Genomic DNA, 17,479 nt, shown 5'->3' with positions numbered 1-17,479 from the left:
TTTGGAATTTCTAGTTTGTTGGACTTGCTTCCTGGCGCTTTCTTAAGGCGTCTTCGCAAAGGCGCTCTCGCTAAGGCGAGCGCCTTTGCCGCGCGCTGAACGGCTGCGTGCCGTTGGCCCTCCCCCTTTTAAGGGGGGAGCCGGGTCGCGCTGCTGGTAACGCGCAGGGGGTGGGCGGAGCTAACTCTCGCCTTCCCCACGCAGCCTACAGTCTCCTGTAGCCTTTCCCCTCCTGCAAATTCTAACGCAGAGCAATAACAAGGCAGCAACTCACAGAGGCAATCTGCCTGGTGTCGGATGTTCTCCGCGGCTCTCCCTTTTAAGGTACCCAGACTGACCAGATGACCACTGGAGGGATGAAAGCATGATCCCCCATACTCTGCTAGTGGTCACTGACCCCTTCCCACCCCCCAAATATATGAATGAAAAAGCACATACCTGCCTGTATCATATTTTCAGATGTTATGGCCAGTTCTAGTAGAGCAGCAAGCAGGTTCTCAGAGTAGCCTAGGGGGTGGTGCAGTGTATTAAAGAGATGAGGACTCAGGTTTAAACCCTACTTTAACTACTACACTTATGGTGGAATATATGAGCCTTCCAAAACCCACCCAAATCCCACTGTACCTACATATAGGTGATACCTGCAAGCACAAGGGCTATTAATATGGTGGACAGTTGGGTCCAGTAGGTTATGATTGGGGGCTCACCATACACTATAAGTGCATTATGGTGAAATGTGTACCTGGGCCTTTTTATATGAAATTCACTGCAGTGCCCCCTAGGGTGCCAGTTTACTAAAAATGCTAACTCCCAATGGTGTGTTTTTCTTTTGAATGTTTTTATTGAAAATGGTTCAAAAAGATAGACACACCGAGGACAAACACATCTGAAAAAATTGTCATATTTGTTACTGGATTTTTGAGCGTGTTCTGCAAAATATGCAAACTCATATTTGGATGTCATATCAAAAATGCTCCTCTAAGTGGTAGATTTAAAACAATCCAGAGAAAATATTTCTTTACTCAACATGTAATTAAACTCTAGATTTCATTGCCTTAAGAATGTAGTACAAGCAGTTAGCGCAGCAGGGTTTTAAAAAGATTTGGCTAACTTCCATAAGCCATTATTTGGAGTTGGGAAAATTCACTGCTTATTCCTAGGATAAGCAGCATAAAATATGTTTCTTGTTGGAAACTTACCAGTTTATTTGTGACCTGGGTTGGCTACTGTTGGAAACAGGATACTGGGCTTGACGAACCTTCGGCCTAACCCAGTATGGTAACTCTTATGGGATGAATAAAAACAGTTGTTGTAATACAGTAGAGCAGATGCCACATTCAGAATGCCCTATATTGTTGTTAGCAACTTGAGGTAGAGCAGGAAAAGTGGATTGTACCAACCATTCCTTAATGATCCTATTGCAAGTGTATGCAATGATAGGTTTTGGTTTTTTTTTTTTAAATCCTTAAAACATGCATGTGGCATCAAAATATTCCAATGTAATTTTTTATCATCTTCTGGAACTCATTAGCAAAATATGAAAATCTAAGTGTACTTATGCTGTCAGGCTTGTTTCTAGGAGGTCCATTAACAAAAAGAGCCTCTCTGCACCCAGCCCTTGCTTTCTGTAGGCTCGTAGACACACATTGCACCATAATTTTTTAATTACAACTCAAATTCATCTAAATTAGTATTTAATCTACAAAGATGTACAAACTGGCAAAAGAGTAAGTTATTTTTTAGGCTCCTATTTTGGAAGCTTGTAAAGTGTAGATATTAATTTTTGTCAGCAGGCTTCCTATGAATAGAAGTAACAAAACTGTATCTTGTCTCTTTTAATCAATATATCAAGATATGGAATCTCCTGTCTATCATACTGCATTTTGAATTGTAAGCACTGATCCCTTGTGTTTAACTGAGATAAAAATTCAGATAATCTCAAAATGAAACCTTGATTTTTCAACCAAAACAGCGAGCAATGTTTATTTATCCATTCTCAAGAGAAACAGCAAATGGCAGCCATCAGACATATATATTTCCATCAGGTATATATATATTTCCATTTCTCTAATACCTTAAAATTGATAGTATCGCAAAAATGTGCTAAATTGTACTATATTTTGAATAAGGATAGCTGAGAGGCACAGACACTCCACTCGCCCAAATTGTGTCTTGTCCAGTGTCAGAAAACTGACTGGCAAACTGTGTTTTCAAATGCTACGAGAGGGGCATCAGTACTGACCTGAAATAAATTCAAAATTAAGTCAAAACATTTTCACACTTTGACTTGCTTCCTTTCAGTCAGCTTGTGCCTAGCGTGCTACGCGCTCCTGTTGGATCATTACCTAAGGGCTCCTTTTACGAAGGTGCGCTAGCGTTTTTAGCGCGCGCTACAATGCCGTGCGCGCTAACCCCGCGCGACACAGAAAATACTAACACCAGCTCTATGGAGGTGTTAAAGTCCAGCGCATGTGGCACTGTAGCATGGGCTAAGCGTACACTAAAACCACTAGCGCACCTTCGTAAAAGGAGCCCTATATATGCCAAAATGAGGTAGAAACTGGTGTAATTGCTGTGCTCTTTGTTCTGTTTTGCATTTCAGTGCTACATGTACTGTATTCTACCACCCCTGGGGACCCAGAGCAATTAAAAAATGTATCTGAATCTGGTTTTCCTAAAACATATTTCAAGAAGTAAGCCTGTTATCGTGGAAAACCAAGTATATGCTTTTATGCAGCTGTTTTGGTACATACGGCCATTTCTCTGCAGCATTGTCTGATTTTGAGAGAATTTTAAAGCTTTCCTATCAGGCTGATTCTGCTTCTTCCAATAGTAACAGCTCTCCTTGGGCCATAAAGATGAGCCCATGCAAGATGGGGAATCATTGCTCAACACATGTAGCTAATCTTAAAGTAAATGACCATAATTATTGGCATGTAGATGAGCGTAAAATGAAAACTTAATACAACATTTGCATTGAGCTTACATTTTTAAGGAGGAGAGTGCGGCTTAGTGGTTAGAGCTACACTCTGAGGTTGTGGGTTCAAACTCCGTGCTGCTCCTTCTGACCCTGGGCAAGTCACTTAATCCTCCCCTGCCCCAGGTACATTAGATAGACGGTGAGTCCACCAGGACAGATAGGGAAAATACTTGAAGTACCTGTGTGTAAACCACTTTGAGTGTGGTTATAAAACTACAAAAAGGCAGTATACAAGTCCCTTTTTGTTTCTTAAAAATTGTTTTCATCACCAGCTTCTAAGCTTGCCCCTATTGAAGGCTGGTGGTGTTTTTCCTGTGTGTTCAGTGGGTGTCCTCAGGAGAACTCAAATAGATACAGGTTTGTGTATTCATCTTTCCTTCTGTGTCTGGCTTCAGTGCTGTAGCAGCATTAGCAAGCAGCCTAGATTATACTTGCCATGTGTTGTGCTCATTTTTTTTTTTAATTCTCCATTGTTCTCTTCCTTTCATTTTTGCATGATATTAGATCTGCCAGCCCCTTCTGTGACTCTTCTGATCCATAAAGTTCTTCTGCCTGTCACCTTTTGATTACACCAAGTAATACGATTTTTGTTCCTGGACAATAAAGGGCTAGATAATCAAAAAGACAGGTTTTCCAATCAAAACTGGTTTAAGATATCTAAAACCAGCTTAGGCGTTTTCAGTTCTGCTGTATACCCAGAGTGAAAAGGGCACCCAGCACCCTTCCTTCCTTCCCCTGTCAGACTCTGTATTCTCCCTCCCAGGCTCTGACCTCTGCCCTCCTTCCTCCTCCCTGCCCTACTATACCTGTGCTGATCCCTGGTGGAGGTGCAGCGGGTCCTCTGCCGATCTCTGGTGAAGGTGCAGCGGGCAGGAGCAAGCTTTCTGAACTCCTGCCCTGCTGCTAACCATCTGCGTGGATCCACTTTGTTCATCTCAGCGGCATGAGCAGCAGCGCGATTTGGTGTTGCTTCTCGGTGCTGAGCGGTTTCCTTACTGGCTCCCATACCGAATCAGGCTGCTGAGCTGATCGCAGCTACCGCAATCAGCTCAGCAGCCCAGGCAACCCATCCCACTGCACCCGCAACAATTGTGGCAGGAGAGATGCCCAATCTCTCCTGCTGCCACCCACCGTGACCCCCCTGACACATTGCGGCAGGAGAGATGCCCAATCTCTCCTGATGGACATCCACCCCGAACCTACGTGACTGCAATTTTCACCAGCAGGAGGAATAATCAGTCCCTCCCCCCCCCACCCCCTGCCAGATCACCCAGACCACCCCCTGGTTTCAGGTGCAGTTGGTGGGGGGGTCTGGGGAGTGAGCTGGGCAGTTCAGCAGGGGGTTGGAGGGGGGTGTCTGGTTGGAGGGACTGGGCATCCCTCCTGCAGATGAAGATTGTGATCGCACGGGTTCAGGGGGGGGTTGTCCGGCAGGAGATATTGGACATCTCTCCTGCCGGTGAAGATTGTGCGGGTTCACCACAGAATTCATGACCTGGAGAAGCTCTGCTACACCTTTTTCCACCACTGAATTCACCTCCCAAACAGAATGGCCAGAGAAGAGCAGCAGAGTCCCAGGGATGGAGAAAGAGAGAAAGAAAGATGCAGAAGGCCACAGGAGATAGGACTAAATAGTCTGCGTTTTTGCCTAATTAAAGTAGAAAATGTTATGATGGGGTTCTTGAGCTCCTGTTGTTCTAGTAAAGGTAGAAAATGTAATGTTGGGGGCTGCTGAGCATCATCTCTGTTGGGGGTAGTATTGTGTTAGAAAGTGCCACTTTTTCCCTTTTCATCCTTATCTTTGGATTTGGATTTATTTATTTCATATAACAGTTTTAGTGGATATGTTTTAGAAATGTTAATTTCTTTGATGCTTTCAAGCTCTGTCAGTGGCGGATCTGTGAAGTGTGCTATGCCGGGAGTTGTATTAAGATCTGCACTAAAATATGACTGTTTGCTATCAGGCCGCTTCAGAGACTTTTCTCTCTTAAATTTGTTTTATTTTTTATCTTATTTCATTATTTCTATTTCCTATTTCTTTGATTTTGGAAATGTATTATGGGCTCCTTTTACGAAGCCGCGTTAGTGGCTTTAGGGCACGTGACTTTTTATCACTCACTAACCCCCGCACTAGCTGAAAAACTACCGCCTGCTCAAGAGGAGGCAGTAGCGGCTAGCGTGGTCAGCAGTTTAGCGCGCGTTATTATGGGCATTAAACTGCTAACGCGGCTTCGTAAAAGGAGCCCTATATGTTGTTATTACATATTTTTAGTTTATCAGGTACTTTAGCTAGATTATGAGCCTTTGGGACAGATAGGGTAGTTTTTCTCAAGTACCTAATTTCATTTTATTTTGATACTTTATAAACCGCTTAGGTCAGTAAAATGCAGGAGCGATATATCAAATTTTAAATAAACATAAACATCTTTGTGTGTGTATGTGTGTGTGGGGGGGGGGGGAGCAATGAAAGGAGGCGTGGAAGACGTGTTCTTGGGTAGGTCACAGAAATGAATTCATTGGTTCATTGGTTCATTTTTTGTATTTTAAATCTTTATTCATTTTAAAGCCAACAATAAGTGTAACATATTATTCAGACATTTTATACTTCAACAGCACTTAAATTTTATCAACTTATATTTCATGACAAATACATATATCACCCCCCCTTCTTCATATCCAGCAATTGCACTCAAATTAAAAGTATTTTCCCACCCTGGACGTGTATGTTCAAAGGGCAAAAATCAACAATCACTCCTTACAGAATCTTGTCAATGGCTCCCAAACATCCTTAAATTTCCTATAATGTCCCTGCTGTATGGCAATCATATGTTCCATTTTAAAAATGTGACATAAAGATTCCCACCAGAAATTATAATTTAACCGATCTCAGTTTTTCCAGTCTTTCAAAATGAGTTGTATGGCAACTCCCGTCATAATAAAGAGAAGTTTATTATTATGGGAAGATATTGGGCTTTTAGCCCTCATTAACGTGCCAAATAGCAGGGTATGTCAATGCCACTGGATTTTCCAATATTTTATTCACTTGACCCCAAATGGATCTCCAATATTTAAGTATCAAGGGACAATAGAGCAGTAGATGATCCAATGTCCCTACATTGAGATGACAGTGCCAGCATCTGTTAGACTGAAAACTATCCAATTTCTGTAAACGAACAGGGGTCCAAAAAGATCTATGTAACAAAAACAACCATGTGTGTCTCATAGATGCAGACACCATACATCTCATCCTCCAAGTCCAAATTTGTGGCCATTGAGATGCAGAAATCTACTGCTTTATCTCAATGCTCCAAATGTCATGAAGACCAGTCTTTGGTTTCTTATTCAAAAATTCAGATATTAATTTGTACCACTGGGTGGCCTGATGCCCTAGGAAATCTGTCTGGAAGCATATGACCGGCAAACTACACAGATTTTTAAGATTTCGCCAATCAGGGAACCCCTTCTGAATGGCTTGCTTCAACTGCAATCACTTATAATTTTGAGACTTAGCAATACCAAATGTTTGTTGCAATCATGAAAAGTCAAGTAGCTTTCCCTCTGATACTACATCATCCAGAGTACGTATGCCCGCCTGCATCCAATGCTTCCAGAGGATCTTAAACCCTCCAATTTGTATCTTGGAGTTCAGTCAAAGGGACTGACAGGTGGATTTATGAATCGGAATAGGTGTTAAATTATTAATAAATTTTAATGTCTGCCAAGTAGCTAATAAAATTCTATTGTCCTTATACATCCTAAGTTACTTGATACTTAAAATGTGACAAAATCTCAATGGAGACAGGAGTTGCCATTCCAACCAAAACCAGTCTGGAAGATTTTCCATGAGCTCGAGAAGGATCCAATACATACCGTGACGCAGTATATAGGCCTGATGGTACCAATAAAAATTGGGAAAATTTACCCCACCTGCCGCAATTGGTTTTTGTTAAGATACTAAAGCAATTCTCAGTTTTACCCAGCCAAATAAATTTAGTAAGAATACCATTTAACTTCTTTAAAAGAACCCCTGAAAAAACACTGGCAATATACCCATTTGGTAGCAAACCACAGGTAAAATCATCATCTTAACTGTTTGAACTCTCCCCCACCAAGACAGATGTAAAGGGTTCCATTGCTCACACATTTCTGTAACCTTCAGCAATAAAGATTTTTCATTTACTTTCATCGTCTCTTCCAACGTTTTTTGTATCCAAATACCTAAATATTTTATACCCTCTTCCTTCCAAGTTGATACACTTTGATGGGCATTATCGAAATTACGTCTAAATCTGAGTTCAGACTTTTTGCGGAAGACACAAGAAAATCCAGGACCAAACATACTCATTTTCAAAACTGCAAAATGTCTACAGTGTTTTATAGAAAATTGCCATTTTGCAGATGTGCATCTGTCTTTTTTGAATCAGTTTTGAAAAAAAACAACCAAAAACCACATCTGAGAAAGGCACGTGGGATCTCTTAGAGAGAGGAAGAGATAATGGTTACTGCGGATGGGCAGACTGGATGGGTCATTTGGCCTTTATCTGTCATCATGTTTCTATGTTAAAAGAAAAAATGCTCAAAATAAACCATTGGGATCTAGGAGGGACCAGCATTACAGTAGACTGGCCACACAGTCATCGCAGCAGACCAATGAAGCACTGCAGCGAACTTCATATAAAAGGTCCCAGGTACACATCTCACTGTAACCCTTTTATATTGTGTGGTGAGCCCTCCGAAACCCACTCAAGTCCTACAGGACTAAACTATGCACCATAGCGATAGCCCTTCATTAGGTTTGGTTTTTTTTTGGTGGGCTCACATGCTTAACTACAAGTGTAGTAGTTACAGTAGGCTATGAGCCTGGGTCCTCTTCTCTGCATTCCATTGCATTGACCACCAGGCTACTCCAGAGACTTGATTACTGCTCTAATAGGACTGCCCAGAACATCTGAAGCTGTCATATAGGCAGGCATGTACTATTTCATTTACATCTTTGGAGCAGTGTAGGACCATGCTTACAGCCCAGTGGTCACTGTGTTAATTTGGGCACCTTTTTGGCATTTATTCATTGTTAAAACAGGTCTAGCCCCAGTGCCATGGGCATATTCTTAAATTTTCTATTATGGCAGAAAAACATCAAGTTCATAAGACTGCCCTAGACCCACCCACACCATGAATTTAGCATCCCCTTTGAGATTTAGATGAACTGTGGATGACAATCATAGAAATCTGTCTAGAAAATGTTTCAAAAAAAATAGCAAACTAGAAAGATTTGGCAAGAAAAACCACTCTCTGTCCCTTTATGCCAGTTTTTGGATATGTTTCCTTTTTGAAAATGAGGTCCTTTGTGCACTATTTGTTGCTTTTTGAATGACAATATAAGTTTTTACCAATATTACCTCTTCATTTGGCACAAGAGTACAATATTGTTTATTTATATATATATTAGTAACATCTGTAAACTAACTGGGCTTTTTAATGGAGAGAGGAATTTTATTTTCACCAGTTGAGAGTTATTCACTATTCTATGGTTATATAATTGTGGTAGCTAAGCATATCTGATATTAATAATAATAATAATAATAAATATGATTTTAAAAAAACCAAAAAACACTTTATTCTTCTATACCGCCATAATCTAAGCGGTTCACATTGAAGAGAGCTGGACAATCAGCGAGTTACAATATGCAGATAATCAGTGAATTACAGTATGCAGAATCTTAAAATGCAGCGAATTACAATATACAGTTTATTAAAAATTACAGACTTATATGGAAGAGTGGATATATTAGAAGTAATATAATTGGATTTAGTGTAAATAAGAACATAAGAATAGCCTTACTGGGTCAGACTGATGATCCATCAAGCCCAATAGCCCACCATCCCGGTGGCCAATCCAGGTCACTAGCACTTGGCAAAAACCCAAAGAGTAGCAGCATTCCATGGTATTAATCCAGGGCAAACAGTGGCTTCCCCCATGTATAGTAAAGCAGGAGCTTATGTACTGAAGGTTATTTTACTTTTTAGAGGTTGTTTCCTTTTTTATAAAGTTGCCTAATGTTAACCCAAAATAGAACAAAACACAAAAGACCCTACTCTCATCAATACTGGGCAAGTTTTTCAAATAATATCATCATATAACATTTAAAGGCTTTTAACCCAAGGCAGTGGTTTTCGCAAATTTTTAAGCTGGGGCCATTTTAGGTCCAGAATGGCTGAAGGAGAGCCGACATATATCTTTCCATATGGGACCATGACTTCGACCAATACATGTAGCCATCCAATCCCACCAGAATACCTGGTCTCGGTCACACAAACAGTTCCTCTACAAATATAGAATAAGTGACCACAAACTAAAAGAACTAATGCAGACAAACCAAACCCTTAGAAAGGTGCGAAGCGACCTGGAAACAGGTCCTATGATGCCATACTCTGAATGCACTGTACCACCCGAGAAGTAGAAAATATATATTTCTTTGTGTACAATCCACAATACAAAGACAGCAGATGTACGGTAAATATTCAAAATGCACATATTTCATTCACTGTGAATAGACTGAAAATACTGTATAATTATTTTTCCTACCTTTTTTTTTATTTGGTGATTTCATTTTTCTAATCATTTTGTTCTCGGTCTCTACATGTGCTTCCCTCTTTCTGTGCTCTTAATTCTGTTTCCAGGGCCTCCTGCCCATTTACTCTTTTTTCCTTTCCTTTCTTAAGTTTTTGCCTAACATCGGTCTTTGGTACTGATTTTTCACATACAGCTTTTTATTTTTCTCCATTTTTCTGCCTCTTCAAAATCTATCTACTTTTCCATCGCCTCCCCTCTCTTTCTTTCCCTTCCTCTGCTATCTGTCCATGTGCACCATCTCCTGCTGCTCTCTTTCCTTCCTCTTAATCCAAGTGCACCATCTCCTCCCGCTCTCTTCCCTTCCCCGTTCTCCACCCATGTGCACCATTTCTTCCCACTCTCTTCCCTTCTCCATTCTCCACCTATGTGCACCATCTCTTCCCACTCTCCTATTTTCCCTGCCCTACATCCATGTGCACCATCTTTTCCCTTCCTCTCTATCCATGTGTATCATCTTTTCCCTCTCTCTTCGCCTCCCCTGCTTTCCATCCATGTGCACATCACCCCAAGCTCTTTCCCATTCCCTGTCCTCCATTCATGTGCAAAATCTTGTCTTTCTTCTCTTCCCCTCTATCCATGTGTACCATTTCCTCCCTCTGTCTTCTCTTCCATCCAGTATCACATCTCTGTATCTCCATTCCTCCCTTTTCCAGAACTGTTCCATCCTTCTTCAGCATTTTGTTGCTCTGTCTCTTTCCCTCTCTGTGTCCAGCTTCATTTCCTTCCTCGTGTACTCCTCATCCCCCATCCCCATCTCTCTCTATAGCCCTTCCTTCTCGAGTCTGATGACTCTTCTCCTTTGCCTGGTTCAATCTAGTCTCTTTTCCAAGCTTCCTTTCTTCCCACTTTGTAGATCTGCTATTTCTGCCTACTTTCCCCAGACAAAATCTCAGTTGCTCACTCTGGTTCCTGTCTGATTCTGGCAACTCTGCTTCTTTTCTGCCTGGTACCATCTGATCTGTCCTGGCCTCCTTTCCCCTTCAGCAGGTCTGATTCATCTGGCTTCTTCTGGCCACCCCGGGGGCCTTCACTCTGCTGTAACCTCATGTTGCCACATGGGAGGACACACAAAGGGAAGGTTCCTGAGGTGTTGGAAGAAGAGTGGATGAATCAACTTTGTAAGACTGCCAGGTGCTGTGAATGGCAGGCAGGGAGAGAGCCAGACCTACTGAAGGGTAGAGAGAGAGGAGGCCGGGAAAGTCTAGATGGGACCTGACCTGGCAGAACAGGGGGATAGTGGGTGAGGAGAATAAATTACTGTAACTGAAAAAACAAACAAACCCAGCAATGGCACAGGCTGCCCCAAAGGTCCCCGAGGGCTGCCATTGTCTCACAGGCCTTGTAAGACCACTGCCCTGAGGAGTGCAGGCTGGGTAGTTTATGGAAGTCTATTTTTATTGAAGTTTTGTAACTCTAATATCCTTGTGTTTTACTGAATTTCTACCTACTAGAATGCTTTTATGTACTGTCCATCTAGGAATCAGCTTCACAGTAAAATTTCCATATGGTACCTGTCAATATAATTTATCTATACTTTAGTTTTTACCATTGTAGTTTTATATGCTATGTTTGATATCAATTTGTTTCACACTCTTTTCTGTTTATTTGATTTATATTTTAGAACATATTTATGAATATGTATACAGTATATTTATGTTTTGATCTTGTTAGTTTATATATTGTAGATCCCTGGCACAGGGATCATTAGCCATGTTGGGTCATTTGCCACAATAAAGAATTACTTCCTCATCAATAGAACTTTGTGTCTTGTTTTGCCTTTAACGTCCCTTCTTGTGGCCAGTTGCATTCTCTTTTGTTTTTCTTTTATTTGTGTTCTTTCACCCTCTTCATTGGAAAGCCAGTGTGTTTTTTTCTGTGCAAAGACATACTTTACTGTTCTGCTTTTGTCTCATGACAAGGTAAAAAGATGACTTATTGACGGCTATACTTTACATGGAGTTCACAATCTTTATTGCTACCTCCAGTGCTAAAGAGAATACTACTAGCTTCAAGTACTGCAGGAAATAGTGGGTCACGAGCATAAGAACATAAGAATAGTCTTAGTGGGTCAGACCAATGGTCCATCTAGCCCAGTAGCCCATTCTCACGGTGGCCAATCCAGGCCACTAGTACCTGGCCAAAACTCAAAGAGTAGCAACATTCCATATTGAGCTTCTGGTTGTGCTTTGGCTTACAAATCCTTTTAGCTGCTCCATCACTGGAGTAGCCTCATCGGTGAAAATACTCAGGTAGTTTTTCCTTAAAAAAACCCACAACCAAACTACATAAGAATTGCCATTCTGGGACAGACCAAAGGTCCATCAAGCCCTTTATCCTGTTTCCAACACTGGCCAACCCAGGTCCCAAGTACATAGCTAGATCCCAAGTCGTGAAAGAGATTTTATGCTGCTTAACCTAGGAATAAGCAGTGGGTTTCCCCAAGCCATCTCAACAATGGCCTATGAACTTCTTTTCTAGGAAACTATCCAAATCTTTTTTTTAAGCCCTGCTAAGCTAACTGATTTCGATACATTCTCCAGCAATGAATTCCAGAATTTAATTGCACGTTATGTGAATAAATATTTTCTCTGGTTTGTTTTACATCCACTACTTAATAGCTTCATTGCATGCCCCCTAGTCCCAGTATTTTTGGAAAGAGTACCGTAAACAAGTGATTCACATCTATACCTGTCACTCTGAAGATGATTACAGTTGAATAACCTAATATATATGAAAGAAATGGCTCTATTTTGCAAGCATCTAACTTCCAACAACAAACTTGACATTAAGGGTTGAGCATGACTCTGAATTCTGTTGACTCAGCAAGCTGCAATGCAAATTTTCCACTAGATTTTATTTTTTCTTGAACAATCTAACTCTCAGCAGATATGTCATTAACAGGGTGACTTATTGTATTGCTTGACATGAGAGTCTTTGCAATTTCTTTTACTGCATTTGAACCTAACATTGCTCATTATCTTTACATGCTGGAGAACATAAAGAATCCAATAATTGTATGTGGTTATTTTGCCTTTGTAACAAGCTCAGCATCTAGGTGCATGCTTTCAATGTGTTATCAGACACCCTTCTATTATCTTTCATCCTCAGCATGTGTTTTTCATTTTGATCCTTCAAACATTTGCAATTTGTGTCCTTGTTAGCAAGAGGTGGGTGCTTGATCCATAAGATGTCACTTCAATTTATGTGGTACTTTGGCATGATTTGCAAGTTTCTCTTTACCTGTACTGTAAGACATAGCTGAATGGAAAGATGGTTTACTGGTAAAAAAAAAATAAAAAAATCCATAATTCAAATAATTCCCAGTAGCGGTGACTCATTATTTTTTTTTGTGTGTGTGTGTTAATCTTCAGCTTCTTTGCTGTGAATGTGGATATGAGAGCATCAGAATCTTTTCAAATATGCATTCATATGCATATTTTCTTTTCCTTCCCTATTGATTTAATTTGAAACACATATTCCACCTTTACTCAATAGGTGTGGGTGAACTACCGTATTTTTCACTCCATAAGACACACTTTTTTTCGCCAAAAGTGGGTAGAAATGTATGTGCGTGTTATGGAGCAAATATTGTGTTGCAGATGTGCAGTGTTCCCCCAAGTGTCTTTTAGCCAGGTGCTTTGCCCGGCTATTTTAGACGAGTGCCCGGCTGTCTGCCAGGATAACTTGCAAGTCCCGCAAGAACGGACAGCAGCCATTCAGGGAACGGCACAGGCCCAGGCTGGAGTGCGAAAAGCTCGCTCCTGCCTTGTGCGCTGCTCGCTACGAGATCTGAGGCAGCCATCCAGCGAGGGAGGGGCTCAGCGCAGGGCAGGAGCACAGAAAGCTCGCTCCTGCCGATACACCACTGGACCACCAGGATTTAAAAAGGTAAAAAAAAGTACCAGGGTGGGGGGTAAAAAATTGTTAGTCAGCTGGGATAGATCTCTCCTGTCCCGGCCTACCTCTAGACCACTAGAGGGGGGACAGGGTACAGGGCAGGGAGGTAGGACAGGGTACAGAGCCTAGCAGGGAGGGGGTACAGGGTGCAGAGCCTGGCAGGGAGTGAGGGGGGCTGGGTGCAGAGCTTGGTAGGGAAGGGAGGGAAGGGGGCTGGATTCAGAGACTGGCAGGGAAAGGGTTGAGTGCAGAGCCTAGAAAACTAGAAGAGTGCTTGAACCTTAAAGTCTCTCCTCATTTGTTAATGACAGTGATGATGGTTCTTAATACCGCTGTTGATTTTACATGGTTGAAATATTATTTTGCTATATTTTATAAAATATATTAGTACACCATTTGGTACAGATATTTTTTTCTTGTTTTCCTCATCTAAACCTAGGTGCATCTTATGGTCAGGTGCGCCTTATAGAGCGAAAAATACCGTAGATCAGGATTATGTTGAATAATTCTTAGTTTAAGTTTATACTTGTTAGGTGGCTGAATTATTTACTTGTGAAGGGATGATTTTTGAACAATTTATAATTCATTATCCCCCTCTTTTATAATTATGTTTATTGAAAGCTTCTATACTGCTACTAATGTCTGGGTGAGTCAATTCAGAGCTGAGAAGCGTGAGATAAATGCTGAACCACCCATAGGAACAAAATGGGCTGCTTGGCGGGACAGCTCGATAAAAGAGGGGGTATATTTGGGAGGGGGAGACAGTTTTGTCGACACATGTATTATGGATGGTTCAGAAATCTGCAAACACCCAAAAAGAGAAAAAATTCCCTAGGGAAAATACAGAAGAAAAGGCTGTAGAGGAGGACTGGCAAAACGCAGAAAAAGGCTACCTTGCGATTATAATAAGAAATAGTAATAATAAAAAAACAAGTTGCCAGGTCTACATAAAGCAAATTCCTCACAATAGTAGGTGTTCAAGGACTTGACACAGTGCCATGTTTCAGTGCAAACAACTGCATCATGTATCCCAATAATCTGAATGATTCTGAACACAAGAGTCTATCACTGGGGCTAAAATCCTCAAAGGAAAATGATCTAAGTGCTCTGACTGCTAAATGCTCCGAATAAATTTAGGGGCCCTTTGCCAAGCAGCACTACAAAGTGGTATGTGGTAGCTCCAGTATAGTTCTTTCCTGCATGCTGAGCCCACTTTTAGTACCGCCAATAAAAGACAGATTTTTCAATTTTTCTGATAATGACCATGTTCTAATTTCCCATTCAGTGCTTGGCCCTTAGCGCACGAGCCCTTACTGACATTTATTTTGTAGGCGGTAAGGGATTAGCACATGGCAAAGCCCACAACCAATTAGCATAGCCATATCTACTCTCTGTCTCCAAACACACCACCAGCACTAAAAATAAATTTTATCTTTAGTGCATGGATAGCATGTACATAAAAACTATTGCAGAATGCCTGAGTGTGCCCCGTAGTAGTGCTTTATCACCTGCAGTAAGCATGCATTAGTGCAGTTGTAACTGATGACTGCTCCCTTGATGGTTCCCCTCGACCCTGAAGAAAATTTTTGTTTTAAACATGCATGTCGGGAGAGGTGGCATTGATGAAATCTGAGAGCTAACCTCAAAGCTAAGTAGCTAAATAATTGTGGTCAAGTTTATGACAAGAACAACAAAATGAAATGAAATGAATTAAACAGAATTTAAATGGAAAAATTGAAATTGAAGTGAAAGAAAACATAATTGAAGTTTGAATGAAATTTATGATGAATTTTTGAAGCTAAGAACTGATTTTAAAGATTTGGTAGAAATAAACAATAAAGTGGACTAATGAAGACATGTGGTAGCTAGTTATAACATACTAGTCTTATAGCCCGTTACATTAACGGGTGCTAGAATATATGTGTGTGTGTCTGTCTTTATTTCTTTCTCTCTCTCTCCTTAGCCCCTTTCTTTCTTTCTGTCTTTCTTTTTCCTTGGCTGTCCACCCCTTGCCTGCTCCCCCTGTCCATTGTCCCTTCCTTTTACGTCCCCTGTGTCCACCACCACCCCTTCACTGCTCTCCTTATGCTCCTTATGCTCTCCTTCTCCCTTTGTTTTACCTCCCCCCTGTCCAGCATTACCTCTTTCCTTTTCCCCCTGTCCAACATTAGGCCTCCGTTCCTTTTTCTTCACCCCCCTGTCCATCAGCACCTCTTTCCTTCTCCCCCTGTCCAGCAGTAGGCGTCCCTTCCTTTTTCTCCCCCCCCCTCCTTCTTATCCCTATGATACACTTACCTTGCTCTGCTCCTGATCAGAGGTTCTCGATCCCGACAGCCGCCCAGTTGCACCCATTGGAAAAGTTCCCTCTGCCGCATCCCGCACCCCTCCTGACGCGACTCCCGCTGTCTTTCTTTCTGACTGTCTCTGTCCCTGGCCCCCTTTGTCTGTCTGTCTGTCACAGCACCTCAAACCTGGAATTTACTTCCAATCAATATTCGTGATGAATTAGATTTGGTCAAATTTAAAAGTAAGCTCAAATGTTTTCTTTTTAAAGATGCATTTGACAGCTGAGATAACCAGTACGTATGACCCGACCAAAGTTTTTTATAGATCACATATGTACTATTTTAGCCTCCATTTGTTCTTCCTTTCCTAATGTTGTTTACCATAAATGTTTTCTTTAGCCTTTTCAAAATTGTATTTCTTTCCCTTCTCCTTCCCCTTTATACTTCATGTTCGTCTCAAGTGTTTTGTTTTCATTTTTTTAACATGAAATTGTCAGTCTCCCCCCATTAACTTTTGTTATTATTATACTATGTACATCGCTTTGAATGTTGAATAAGCGATTAATCAAATATTGAATAAACTTGGAAACTTGTCTTTCTGTGTATCTCCCTGCCCATGTGTCTTTCTTCTTTTCTTTCTGTCTCCCTTCCTCCCTCTGTCTGTCTGTCCAAAGTAGCATTCCCTCCCCCTCAATTTCCCTCCCCCCACACCAGTTCCCTGTGCACCTGCCCCTGTGTCTTTCTTCTTTTCTTTCTGTCTCCCTTCCTCCCTCTGTTTGTCTGTCCAAAGCAGCATTCCCTCCTCCTCCATTTCCCTTCCCCCCACACCAGTTCCCTGTGCAACAGCATTAGCGTTTCCTCTACCCCTTTTCTCTTCCCGCAGTCCCGACTACAATCACGATCCCGAGTCCTTTGCCGCCCCCCCTTTCCCTTCCCGCGGGCCCGACTACACGTGGCGATTCAAGCAGCGTGTGCAGCAGTCTTCACATGCTGCTTCGGGTCCTTCTACTGGCCTGATTTACTCTGGCACGACCCTGATGACATCATCAGAGATGTGGCAGAGCAAATCAGGGCAGTAGAAGGGCCCGAAGCAGCATGTGAAGACTGCTGCACACGCTGCTTAAATCGCCAGTCGGGCCTGCGGGAAGGGAAGGGGGGGGCGGCAAAGGACTCGTGTCCCGGGCAGCGGAAAGTTGCTGGGCTCCTCGGTGGGGGTACTGAGCGGCCGCGATCCCTCTTCTCCCAGATCCCTCCCCCCCCGCTGGAGGAACGGAGATCGGCGGATAGCTGTAGTCCCGGCTTGTGGAGGCGATCGGGGCTGGTGATGTATAAGCGCGCATGCACACTCCTACGACCACAGACCTACTGATCATGGAAGCACGCAAATAGGAGTGCACATGCGCGTCTAACCTTTTGTAGGATGGTTCAGCTACATTCTGAAGGTCCATACAAAAATTTATATATACATAAAAAGTTATATCTACATACGAAAAAATATCCTGTTATCTTTCTATGTGATGCCGCGAAGTTTGAGCGGACATCATATAGCTCTATAATAGAATTGACACGATAAGATTTCTGGAGCTAGTTGGTGCTAAGTTTATTTGATTAAAAGTAATAGGGACATAAGTTGCCATTCTAAAATAAGCCAGTCCGGAAGATGCTCCAAGACTTCAGGAAGGA

This window comes from Geotrypetes seraphini, chromosome 5 (assembly GCF_902459505.1).
Source record: "Geotrypetes seraphini chromosome 5, aGeoSer1.1, whole genome shotgun sequence".
Lineage (NCBI taxonomy): Eukaryota > Metazoa > Chordata > Amphibia > Gymnophiona > Dermophiidae > Geotrypetes > Geotrypetes seraphini.
This window is presented reverse-complemented; position numbering follows the sequence as displayed.